General features: G+C 32.8%; 1 protein-coding gene across 2 annotated transcripts in view; it reads left to right on the top strand.

Moving 5' to 3' along the window:
• KLHL1 (kelch like family member 1) overlaps nucleotides 1–14198 on the top strand; it is a 413680-nt gene that overhangs the window by 246522 nt on the left and 152960 nt on the right. The window lies entirely within an intron of this gene.

The following is a 14198-nucleotide window of genomic DNA, read 5'->3' as shown; positions in this document are numbered from 1 at the left end:
TGACTGAAAATTTGTTTTTTAAACAAAGCATTATATAAAAGACATTCTATCACTAGTTTATTTTTCCAGTGTTGTTTAAAGGACATGGCTACGTATAGCTTTCTTATTCTCAGGTGTGACAAAAGAGCTGCAGTAACTGAAACAAATACTGATTGTGGGTGAGGCAGAGCTCAGCAATGATAAGCCAAAAGTAAAATTAGAAGAGAGGGTTTATTGGAAGATAATGTTTTGATTACTCTTTTTAAATTGTCATGTATTATTATATATAGAATTTAGGACCAGAAAATCTTTATTTAAAAGTACATATTATTTTCTCAAAATACTTAAAATACTTTATAATATAAGAAAACTATGTGATAGACTCTGTTAAGGACACCTTTAATTGTTTGCTTTTATTTCCACCTGGATTTTAATAAAATAATGCTTCTGAGGCTATCCATTCCTGTTGTACAGTTTTCCCAAAATTCAAAACCTAATAATTCTACAGTTTATCTCTTGCTGTTCTTTTGGCACTTGAAGTAGCCTAGAGTTAATATTGTCCGATATTTAGACAGATTAAACACAAATTAAATGTATGTGTAATGATTAAACATGTGATAATTTAGGTCAGAAAATGTTTCCCTCAGAAAATAATGACACATTTTTCTGCTAAAACTATAAATTACAAAAACAACAACAAAACATGTGGTGTTCTGAATTACGAAGCCCTCTTATTACCTCTAAATTTGTGTCTGAAATGTGGTCAGTGAATTGCCCTAGATAAGCATTTCCCAATGCTTTGTCCCTGGGCGAATATTATTTGAAGGTATTCATTACAAAGGCATTTCATGTCAAAACAATAGTTTATAAACCCATAAACCCATTACACCACATCCTCATTTTGAAACTTTACAGTGAAGATTGTCTCCACAACATCTCTCAAGTATTTTAATTAAAAATGAACTTAACTCTAACTCGCGGAATCCCTGGCTTTTCTGGAAAACATTTATTCCAAGTAAAATCTATTGAAGACCAATGCAAAGGATGATCCACAGAAACACTAGGGAATCACTGTTCTAAGATGATTTTTGTTTTAACTTTGGGATTCTTAATGGTAAAGCTTAATAAGTAATGGGTTTTCATTTAGAGTAAATGATCCTAAATTGATGGTGTTTTAGCTTTTTCTATTAAAATTAGCTTTCTTTAATTTCTATGAGTTTGTCTATCATAAAATTGGCTTTGCTGAGCTGGAAAACCAGATATTCAGTGAATTCAATAAGCCGACCTGAAAAGACCTGGAAATAGAGTCATAAATAATAATGAATGTGTTATTCTCAATTCACTCAGCTGTGCGGGTTTTCCAAACCATTAAACAACTTCTCAATTTGCCGCAATTCAGCATAAGTGCTGTACTCTTTTCAAAAGATGCCTAAGAATAAGAGATGGCAAATATGAGGTGAGAATTTAGGGAGTGATGAATATTTAATCACAGTAAAACCTGAAATCTTGTTTCAATGAGTAGTCACTTATACTATTCATCTATTATAAAAATAAAAGATGGAATTTTTATCCTGACCATTAGATTTCACCTCACGGCAATATACATTCATGCTAACGTTCGTTACTCTCAGAATATGTTAAAATACACATAAAATTGGGCAGATAAATAAATTACGCCTGAAATATAAAGATCTATTTAAAATAGTAAATGTCCATTTTGTCTGATTGATCAATTTCTTAGGAGAGTGGAATGATATTTTGTCCTTATTCCATGTCCAGTAACAATGCCTAGAAATGTGTTTCCTCTTTAAATAAAGGTTTTCTCAACAGCTATTGTTTTCTTACTCCCTGTGTCACCAAGAAATTTTAAAAATGTGCACCTTTAAAATGTTTTAAATCTCCACTTTCTGGGTACGATATTATTGCCTTTAGATTAGGCCTTATCATTTTTATGCAACGGACTCCATGTAAATTGCCAAACTCCTGTGACATCTTTTCCCACCTGTATTCATTCTTCACGATGCCGTCCCTCTTCAGTAAATGTTTAAATGTTTAAATTTAAATGTTTAAATTTTTTAAAAACACAAATTAAATCCTAATGTTCAGTGACTTTGAAATGCACACATCATTTACATGTAAATAACATACCATATCCTTAGAATCATATATGTTATTCTTAGTTATAACCTTTTTAAATGTAGTTATTAAACTACTTGTAGAAAGCAATATAGCCTTTTGAAAATTCTAGTTTAGCACATGACAAGTCTTTCAGCATCTACTTCCATAGTCTGGCCCTCATACTCAGACATGCATACACTTAATTAACACCTGGTTTACCATTAAAAGCTCAACTCAGGGCCGAGTGCAGTGGCTCAGGCCTGCAATCTCTGCACTTGGAGAGGCTGAGACAAGAGGACTGCTTGAGGCCAGGAGTTTGAGATCAGCCAGAACAATGTAGCAAGTACCCATCTCTACAAAAATATTAAACAATATACATGCATGCCTGTAGCCCCAGCTACTCAGGAGGCTGAGACAGGAGGATCGCCTGAGCCCAGGAATTCAAGGTTACAGTAATCTGTGATCACACCACTGCACTCCTGCCTGGACAGCAGAGCAAGGTCCGTTATCTGAAAACAAAACGAAATAAAACAAAAACTCAAGATTCACTTTCCTAAGAAAGACTTCCTTGTCTACTACTGGTGCTCTTCCTCAGGGTTCTTACAGCATTCTGTTTTAACACCCTTTCTAGAATTGATAATATTTCATTTAGATCATTTAGAGGTATGTGTCTTTTTGCCCTAATATGTTGTAAGTTCCGTAAGATTTTCATCTCCAATATTTGGCGTACATTGGGCATTTAATAACTGGCTGCATCTTGCAATGTAAAGGATTTTTGAAAACAATTGCTTATCAATGTATAGTTAGATTTTAAACAGATGACTGAACTTTATTAGTAGTCTTTACCTTGTGAGTATGGAATTTTTTTGAACCAGTAACTATATTTGAAAAATTGAATTTGATTTTTTATATAGTGCTATATAAAATATTGAAAAAACAGGGAACATGAAACACAACTTAATTCACAGCAATACATGCTGAAACTTATTACAATTTGGCTTTTAAAATTTCATCATTTTGGCATATTTAAGTTTCAGAGTTTTGATTCTTCTTTTGTATGTATATTTATATGTATATATAGTATACATTCATGTACATATATATCAATGTGATACATTTATGCATATGTTTACCTATGAAGATAACATACATATTTAATGATTTTTCTTATGATATTTTAATTTAATGTATTTTTTAGATGAGAGCTTTAATAGCACAGACTATTATTCTTCATAGAAGAATAGAAGTGAAGTCATTTTACTCTTTTTTATGACCATGCCAGTTTTTACCCAGTAAACAAGGTCATCCTACTTCTTGCTTTTATAAAAGTCCCCAGAGTAAGAGATAGATGCTATAAAAATGATATTCTTTCAGAAAAAGAATTTTTTTTTCAGAATAACATTGACTGGGTGACACTTGAGTGTTTCATGAATCTGTTTTCTGAGACAAATCTAAGTATAAATTATTGTGTTGTTTATTACAGTTTTCATATGTAATTTGAGCTTTTCAACATATTAGTAATAACTAACAACTAATTGCTTATTACGTACAATACATAAAACAATTTCAAGGCAAGGTTCATAGCTCAAGAAAAGAGAATATCAGCCTAAATAAATTATTAAAATATTAGTGAGAAAGAATTATTACTGACAGTTAAGTTGAAATGAATGCAAGATGTTGGAATTCAGGTGTCCAGAGAGGAACCGTACGGAAAGACATTTTCTGTTGCAAGAACAACTGAATCTGTTTTTTGCATCATCCAATAGACACTGAACATGAATATTTGTATTGAGAAAGTGACAACTGAAACAAAGAAATACAGATGAATTCATTCATTCAGTGCTTCCACAGTATTAAGACTATTTATTCTTAAGAATCATGGAGAGCAAAAGAAATCATAAATTCAAATATAAAAGAAGTTTTGCAAGCTGAAGTCCAGGTTTTACCAATCATGAAAAATGCAAAATTTTTTATTTCTTATTTTTTTTTCATATACACTCTATTCAGAATTCATTCAACACCAAATGCTCCTAGGAGAAAAAAATGAGAAGCAAATGACATGTTTTCAGACCTTAATATTTTACTGGTGCCTAGTCTTCTTCTAGGATCCTCTTTTGTTTTAATTCTCTGTACTTGACATCCTTTGTATTTATAGCTTTCTATTCTATTTGCTTCCTAGACCAAGACTTGGGTTTAGAACATTTCCTAGTATTTTAGTTCCTCTAGTTAAAATATAACTACTAAATATCTTATCATTTCAGTATCTCTGAGTACTGATTAGAATATATGAGAAAAAACAAAAATAAAAGTGAATAATTACAACATATACAAAATGCCAATACAACTACATAAGACTAAGTACTGAGAATTACCATGAATGTTATAGAAGGTCTTGAAGACATTTCACTAGAGTGGAATAAAAACATTTTAGTAATTACATTGCAAAGCCGGAGAAAAATCTTCAAAAATAGCTAACAATACACATAGAGTAAAAGATAAATTTTAACATAAAAACATAAAAAACATACTTTTTGCTTAGATTGTTGTAAATCAAGTGTATTAGTGTGCTTCAGCTTACATAAAATCTTATAGACTGGGTGCCTTAAACATCAGAAATGTATTTTGTCACAGTTCTGAAAGCTAAAATCCAAGATCAAGGTGCCTGCAAATTTAGTCGCTGGTGAGGGCTTTCTTCCTGGCTTGCAGACAGCCTCCTTCTCACTGTGTTCTCACATGGCCTTTCCTCTGAAGAAACAAACAGAGAGAAATCTCTCTCTTCCTCTTCCTATATAAACATCAGTCTTATTGCATTAGGGCCTCACCCATATTACCTCATTTAGTATTAATTGTCTCCTTAAAGGCCCTTTCTCTAAAAACACTCACCTTGAGGTTAACGCTTCAACATATGAATTTTGAGGGGACACAATTCGGTATATAACAACAGGTATAAAACTTTCACCTTCTATTAAGGTTATATTTGCCTTATACTTACTTTAATGAGTTGTGATGATCCAGTGGTAATAAAGAACAACATTTAATGACAACAAACCAAAGTTTAAGACATGCTTTTGAAAGTATTTCTCACATAGCTTAAGGGTAGGAATTAAAGTATATGTTTTACCATTTCACATTGCCCTGTGCCTTTGGTAAAATGGAACCTCAGAATCCTAAGTTCAAGATTTTGTTCTTGGATCTGGCTTTTCTCTAATATTTGCTTCTCTCTCTCTCTCTCTCTCTCTTCTCCTGTGTGTGTGTGAGTAAAAACAGTATAATTACATACATTTATTATGAATGGGAACTGTATTCCCTCTATCCACCTCAAGATTTTTCTTCTAATTATAATTTATATGTAATTTGCTTCTCTAACAAAGTTTGTTCAAAATCTTTATTATGTTATCATGTGATATTCATGTTTTAAAAGATTAGAGTCCCTTATTCTAATTCAAATATTTTGTACTTTGTAAAACTAAACAACCATAATATTCATTGCTAATCAACTTCAAGTATTTGCTTTTATTTTATTTTATTTTATTTTGTTTTATTTTATTTTATTTTATTTTATTTTATTTTATTTTATTTTATTTTGAGACGGAGTTTCGCTCTTGTTGCCCAGGCTGGAGTGCAATGGTGCGATCTTGGCTCACCACAACCTCCGCCTCCCAGGTTCAGGCAATTCTCCTGCCTCAGACTCCTGAGTAGCTAGGATTACAGGCATTCACCACCATGCCGGGCTAATTTTGTATTTTTTTTTTTTTTCCTTTAGTAGAGACGGGGTTTCTCCATGTTGGTCAGGCTGATCTCGAACTCCCAACCTCAGGTGATCCACCCTGAACACTCCCAAAGTGCTGGGATTACAGGCGTGAGCCACTGCGCCAGGCTTGCTTTTATTTTTCTTGTCTTTGAGGACAGCATAAGAGGTTAGGTGGGCCAAATATGAAATCATAAACTTGTTTGTAAAACATTGCATATATGTGCGTGTGTATATATATACATATGCATATATATATGCATAAGACGTTGGATATATATGTAGTAGGAAGTCACTGATGTTATTTTAAAAGCTGGTAAACATCAATATGAAATCATGAACTTGTTTGTAAAACATTGCATATAGATGCGTAGTAGGAAATCACTGATGCTATTTTAAAAACTGATAAACATATTGAGGTAATTTGAAATACTAGCAAAATGTTCATAGACATATAAAGTATCTATACAAATTTAGAAGCAAAAGCCACAAAAAGGTGGAGAATTTAAAGAGGAAAGGGCTAAGGAAAGAAAATAAACAGACTTTTTCAGCATATAATCTGGATACTAGAGGTCTAAAAGCAATTTGCTGTGTTATTGGTTCATGAAGTAATTTCACTTATCAGTTGACAGGGTAGACTAAAAATATTAGAAAGTATCACATAAAATAATATTTACCAGTTAGCGTTACTTTGGCCATTTCTAAAACAGTTCAGAGATGCTATTAAAAACATATTTTATTTTACTGATGATTAGAATCTCACTGTTGTCTGTGTATTGTGATCATAACTCACCGTATGGACAATGTCATACAGGAGGTATAATTAATTGATTATTTTTATAAACAACACCCTTAATGAATATTTTACATGGAAAGTTAGCTTATACTTAGCCAAATTTCCTTCGTATGTTTTTATTAGTAAGAATTCTATTAGTATGTTTCTTTTAAATATGTAATTCTAAAGATATCTAATTATAATTAGGAATTAATGAGTTCAATAAATCTGATAAAATAAAAACACATTGTTTTATTATCTATTATTGTTCATCTTTCTTAAATAGAATTTGTAAACTTTGAACAATATTTTTAAACAATGATACATGATTTAAACATGTACAAAATATTTTTAAATATTTGATCTCATTTTATTATAATGTTTTGAGGAATAAAATAAAATTATACATAAAGGAATAAAACTAATGAAACTGAATAACTTGTTCATGTTTATTAAGCTTAAAAGGATTATAGTCAGACTCATATTTAAGACTTTGGATTCATGAATCTATAAACATTCCCTTCAACTTATTCATTTTTAAATACATGCTAAAATTTTATGCTATATTATTCATAGATCATGCAGACAAATTTGCTCATTTTTTAAAAAAGAGGCAACTATCTTACAATGCCACTAACATTGTCTTTTTTCTGAGAATCTTACCATTAGAAATTGAGTCAGTCACACATGCTTAATACAAGAATACTTGTCATGCTCATACTTGTTGGTTTTCTACTTGTTTGTTCTGAAATTGCTTTTTTGAACATTGAGATTTTTCATATCTTGTGTATAGAAAGTATATATTCTACCACTTCATATCTTCAATTGTACCTAGTGTAGTACTGAAGATTAATAGACACTTAACATATATTTTGTGTAATATTTGTGGCTGCTATTAGTGGATGAGCCTTTCATTAAGTCAAAATTTATATCACACATATAAACACACTAAATAGCTTCAAACTAATGATAAGATTGTTTCTAATCCCTAACAATTGAGTGAATTTGTAACGGGTGAATAAGTCAGGGATGGTATCATACTAAATAGTTGTTGTTTAGGACTTCAGATGATAGATTGAGTTTTTCTGTTGTAATTTCTTCTATTATTCCTGAGGTGAGTCCTTGCTTTTGTACGCTTACAATGTGATAATGATCACTTAGCTTAAACTTACCTGAAGTTGACACTAGATTTGCCTATGCAAAACGCATTCTACTGACATATTAATGTTTTATTGGTCATATTTACTAATTTATGTTTTTCCTCTCCTTGGTTAAATTTAGCTAAGAAAATTCTGATTGTTGCAAATCTAACTGGTTTCTGTTTGTATTGTTTCTAAACATTTCGGAGGGCACTAAAGTGTCAATAATTTTTAGATAGATTTACTGAGCATATCCCTTTTATACAATAATTCACTCACATTGCAACCTGATGTAATAATTCATTCACAGGGATATTGAGGACTCAGAGAACTCAAACTATGGTGAAAATGCAGGAACCTTTTTAGCATATCCTAGAGGGAAGGACCAGAGCTGTCACAGCGTCTGCCCTACTGGAGCTCGTAACCCATGAAAAGACACCACTACAGCCACATATTGCAGGGAGTAGAGAAATAAATATTCTTCCCTCTCCTCTCACCCCCTGACCTTCTGCTTATAATTCCCATTAGCTAGACCCAGCCAAAAACAAATCAGCGAGGAAGTCAAGTGATGTAGTTCCAGAAAGTTTAATCTCCAAAGGCACTGAACAGGAAAAAAAAGAAATAGTGCAAAATGGATGAGGAGGAAGAAATGAAATATAAGCAGCCCTAAAAAGAAGAATGGGAGCAGATACACCAGTCAGAAGGTATTACAATATTTGAGGCAGTGGTGATCTTAGTTTGTTCTACAGTTACAGTCTAAATATATTCTGGATATATTTTGAAGGTAAAATTGCAAGTTTTATACAGTGCTTTGATGTGTTGAATGAAAAGGAAAAGAGTAAGAGGGCCTTTAGGGTTATGTAACAATGTATGAGATGGAAGTTTGGATGGACACATATATGAATAGGTGAATCAAGATAGATATAGACAGAGAAAGAACAAGAGAAATGTTTTAAGAATAGAATATCTTATTTTGAATAAGTATTATTACTTTGTATTCTACTTGATTTCCTTCTTTCATTCCTCTGGACATATTCTTTCTTTCTGAAAGAGCCTTACTCTTTTCCATGCTTGGCAAACCTGTACTTATCATTATTGCTTAAGTTTATGCAAGACCTCCTGCTGAAAGTGTTTATCACATATCACCTATATTCAGTACACTGAATATCTTTATCAGTAGTCATCTCCACTAATAGAAAAATTTTCATTATTTTCTTATAGCTACATGTCTTTTTCTTAGTGAATTGTGATAGTTCAGAAAAAAATTGTATCTATGTTTATGTTTTTAAGACTATGCCTCTCAAATCATGGGCAGGAACATGATAAATGTTCATTTCAACAACTAATTAAATACGCTCTTCTAGATGTTAGAATTAATCACTTTAACTCATATTCTTACAAGGAGAAAAGTAATTTAATTTTTATAATGAATGTCATCTTGTTTTCAAGCTTGCATTTGTACTAATGGCAGAACGATTTATACATAATATTTAGAAGAATTAGAAAGAACTCCATGTGGTTAACAGCTATGTCTTTCATTAAACTGGAAGTTCAAAGTCCTTATTAGGGCTATCTCTCTTCTCTTAAGGAGTCTCACCCAACCCCCAGTCTTTCTCCTCCCTAAGAGGGTGTCTGTTGAAGGAAGAGGCTTGTATGTCTTAACAGTAGTGGATGGAGATGTTTTTCTTCCACATACTCTTCTCTGGGTCCTGGACGACACGGCTGAAATGTCTCTGGGTGTCCCCTGTGGTAGCTGCTGGTGCCCATTGATGTCTAAATCGAACTTGTCAGAACTGACCTTAGGGCATGGCCTCTGCCCTTATTTACATCTGCTTCTGCTGATGTATCTAACAACTGGTGTAGTCAGTTGAAAACCAGTTATTGTTCAAATTCAGAATACATAGCATGTTTCCTTTATTTTCCTTGTAATTCATTCGGAGCATTGTATAAAATATATATCTGTGGCACTAGGAATTACCCAGTTGAGTATATTTTTCATGCTAAAATGAATTTCATTATATATATATATATTTTATATATTATACTTTAAGTTCTAGGGTACATGTGCAAAATACCTTTCATTCTAATGTTTCCTAGCCAAGGATATCAATAAGTCGTTTCCAAATATTAAAATTATATTAACTATTTTTCTACTGCATAGTTAGTTAAATGATTTACCTTAAATTTAACCCTGAAATACTTCAGAGAACAAGCATTCAACTTATGATACATCTTTTATAGAAAGTGCCCAATATTCCTTTCTGACTGAGCATATACAAATGAATAGGAAACTTAAATCAAGTATAGGGATACATTCTAGAGAAATACATATTCTTGTGAGTATTTTATCAATAATGTGTTTTAAATGTATTATTTATTCATCAGCATACATTAATGTCAACTCTGTCATTAATGTCAGACCTTTTGCTAGTCATGGGGCATATAATAATAAGTAATATGTCCACTAGGGGGAGACAGAGACAGAAATAAATATGTGCAACTACATGTTGAAGGTAAATTTGAGGCAAGTAGGTAGATAATAGGAGACACAAAGAGAGGAGTAGTCAATATGCCCTGGCATCAGGGAAGACTTCATAAAGGAGGTGACATATGTTGTGTCTTGGAAGAGACGTAAACGTTTGTCAGGGACTCAGGAAGGAGGGTTTTTAAGTAAAGGGAGCAAATTCAGTGCAGCATAAAATACATGTCATAGTCGAATTATTACAAGGTGTTTGGCAAATCTACAGCATAGAAGTCATGCAAGCACAATGAAAGAATACACTATAAGAATTAGGAGACAGAAAACGGAGAGTTTTATACAGTGTTCTATCAGGTTCGGAATTTACTATTGTTCATTGGAGGAGCCATTAAAGGTATTATTCAGGGAAACAGCATGATTGTATTTATATGAGGAAGGTTGGAAGGGTAGACAAGTTAGGTCATTATATCAAATGCTAAGAGAAGTGACTGGCCTTAGACAGCAGACATGATCTTGGGGAGGAAAAAGGATTACTATGAAATTGTAAGGAATAAAATGGGCCAAATTTTATCTTGAAATGAAAGTAGCAAATTCGATAAAGAGAAGAAATATAACTTGATGCCTACTAGCATTTTCCTGGAATTAATTAATTATCATTGTAGTTTAATTTACTGATTAAGGACAAAAAATACAGAAGTTTAGGGAAATATGCACAAAGTATTATGTAAGATTATAGTATAGTGTAATAACAAAGTAAGGTGATTGCAGATAAAAGTTTTTAACAGACAGATGAGCAAAATGTTTGGAATGTCTGGAATTCAGAACATACTGTTATCCACTCACGTGAGAAGGGCTGAGACCTAGGGTAGCTGAGAATTGTAAGGATCTGCGATTTTACCTTGCTTGCAAGCTAACAATTAACCTGCCAGGGTTTAGTGGATGCTGGCAGAAAATAGAAGACTCCTGGATCAGAGCAAAAGACTGTGTTATTCATGGCAATAGTAGTAGCAAGAAAATCAGCATTTTCCTCAGTTCCACAAATGCCAATTACCACATTGTGACATGAAGAGGACCAAGTGACACCTGTATGTGTAACAGGATGCATTACAGAAAAGGAACCTTGGGCTTAGAGAACCTGAATATTTTAGAATGGGCAGTGACTATACCTGCCCTTTGAAATGAAAGAAGATTTTTTTTAAATTTATTTTTCAACTGAACAATAAACAAATCTGTGCTTTGCTTCAGAAGAAGATACTATCTCTAGCTTCCAAAGTTGCATAGTATTCAAACATTCCTGAAAAGATAGTCCAGAAGAAATGCAGTGAATGCCTCTGCTCACAAACTGGGCAGAGACATGACAGGCCCATGAAGAACTCTCTGCCAACAGAAAGTAATAGCAATAATTATATATATAATATATATAAAACATGTATATTATATATGTTATAACATATATAATATATAATACATATATAACAATATATAAAATATATATTATATAACATATATAATACTATATATAATATCTTATATATAAATAATATATATAATAGTCTGTTTTCACACTGCTATAAAGAACTGCCCAAGACTGGGTAATTTATAAAGGAAAGAGGTTTAATTGACTCACAGTTCAGCATGGCTGGGGAGGCCTCAGGAAACTTACAATCACGGCGGAAGGGGAACGGGAAGCAGGGACCTTCTTTACAAGGCAGCAGGAAGGAAAATTGCTGAGTGAAGCAGGGAGAGCCCCTTATAAAATCATCAAATCTCTTGAGAACTCACTATCATGAGCAGAAAAACCGCCCCCAAGATTACATTATTTCCACCTGGTCTCTTTCCTCTCCCTTGATATGTGGAAATTATGGGGATTAGAATTCAAGATGAGATTTTGGGTGGGGACACAACCAAACCATATCATATCATATCTCTATCTCTGTCTCTATCTGTATCTCTATCTATCTCTGTCTCAAACTATCTATAGATCTATCTCTCTATGTATCTATCTGTCTATCTATCTATCTATCTATCTATCTATCTATCTATCTATCTATCTATCTATCTATCTAAAATTAGTACTAGTGATAAAATACTTAGTCCAGCAGCCGTTCTGGCATCACTCTCTGACACAAAGTCTCTCTACACTCTAACTAGTAGACAGTCTGTTTTATGGTTCTTGACTAGTACTTAGTGCCACTGATGAACAATTCCTGAGTTCTCAATATAGATTTCAACTTTAGCATATTATTTTCTAATACTCTCTGCTATAATTATAAATGCTTTCATATATATGATAGAATATTACATATATGTAATTCCTAGATGTAATACATATATTCCTATACATATATTTATTAGTACAAATAAGTGTTTTCATTAAATATTCATAGCCAACAATTTTTTTCTTGTAAAAATATATTTCCAATATTTCCAGTTGGCACCATTTCAAAAATAGGTACTTGAGAGATGAAAAACTGGGTGTTACAATTAAGAATTTTCCTGGAATTCTCGTTCTATACCTCTGGCAGTTATGGCCTTCACATATAACAGTGTTTTGTGGTAAAAATGGATCACTTTAATGTATTCAAAAGACTATTTAAGAACCAATTATAATTTTGTGTTCTAGAAACTGGAGCAAAATTGTTAGTAACTGAAACTCATAAATGCAAATGGCATTAATTAATAAGCAGCATTTATAATTTCAGAGAAACTGATAACATTATGCATAGGAATAATGTTATATAAACTTCTGTTTATCTAATTACTGCAGTTTGTCAAGAAAATCATAAATCTCCTTAAGTCCTTAGCATTTCTTATGTACCTGTGCTGTGGTTTGGATATTTGGCCTCTCCAAACTTCATGGTAACCAATGTGGGATGTGTTTGGGTCATGGTAGAGGATCCCTCATGAGTAGCATGGTGCTCTCCTTGTGGTAGTAAGTTAGTTTTCACTCTATGCTTTCCTGGGAGAGCTGGATGTTAAAAACAGCCTGGCACCTCCATGCTCTCTCTCTTTCTTCGTTTCTTGCTGCATGATCTCTGCACACACTGGCCCCCCTTCATCTTCCTCAATGAGTAGAAACAGCCTGAAATCCTCAACATAAGCAGATGTTGGTGCCATGCTTCTTGTACAGCCTGCAGAACTATGAGCCAAATAAACCTCTTTTCTTTATAATTTCCCAGTCTCAGGTATTCAATTCTAGCAACACAATGGACTAAGACTGCCTGATAAATTAATAGCGTTACAAGTTACAAGTCAAAGACTTTATGGATTACAAAATCAAAATCATTTCCAAAGTTAAATTTTGCCTCTAGGATCAGGATGGATTATCTTTTCTTGAGATAGGAAGTAATTTCCCTTTATTTAATTTGGAATAGGTTTTATAAATCTATGAGAAGACAGCATTGAAGGGAAAGGGGGGTTAGTAATATTGGTTGAGTGATTATTATTAAGCCTTATGCTAAGCGAAGTCTCCATATTCTATTTACTTTCACATACTTTGAAGAAGATGTAATGTCTTCATTTTACAAATGAAATATGGATGCAAAAATGAAACAAAACAAAAACAACATACCTTATCCAGTTATATCTAGGAAAAACAAGGTGGGGCTCTTCTGGAGTTACATTGAATCTGGCATGGTAAAAATACAGCAAGTTCTCGTGATAAGAAACTTACTGTATTACCACATTCACTGGTGAATACCACTTTAAACACTTATCTTCCAGTATGTATCTACACATTAAATTGATGAAGGTAGCTGCTTGCAATGACTTTCTACTTATATGCAAGTCCAGGAGGGCCATGTGTAAAGAACAGAAGTGTAAGTAGTTGTATTACTTCATTCTCATGCTGCTAATAAAGACATACCCAGGACTGGGTAATTTGTAAAGGAAAGAGGCTTAATCGACTCACAGTTCAGCATGGCTGGGGAGGCCTCTGGAAACTTACAATCATGGTGGAAG

The sequence above is a fragment of the Gorilla gorilla genome, chromosome 14, assembly GCF_029281585.2.
Source record: "Gorilla gorilla gorilla isolate KB3781 chromosome 14, NHGRI_mGorGor1-v2.1_pri, whole genome shotgun sequence".
Classification (NCBI taxonomy): Eukaryota; Metazoa; Chordata; class Mammalia; order Primates; family Hominidae; genus Gorilla; species Gorilla gorilla.
This window is presented reverse-complemented; position numbering and strand designations above follow the sequence as displayed.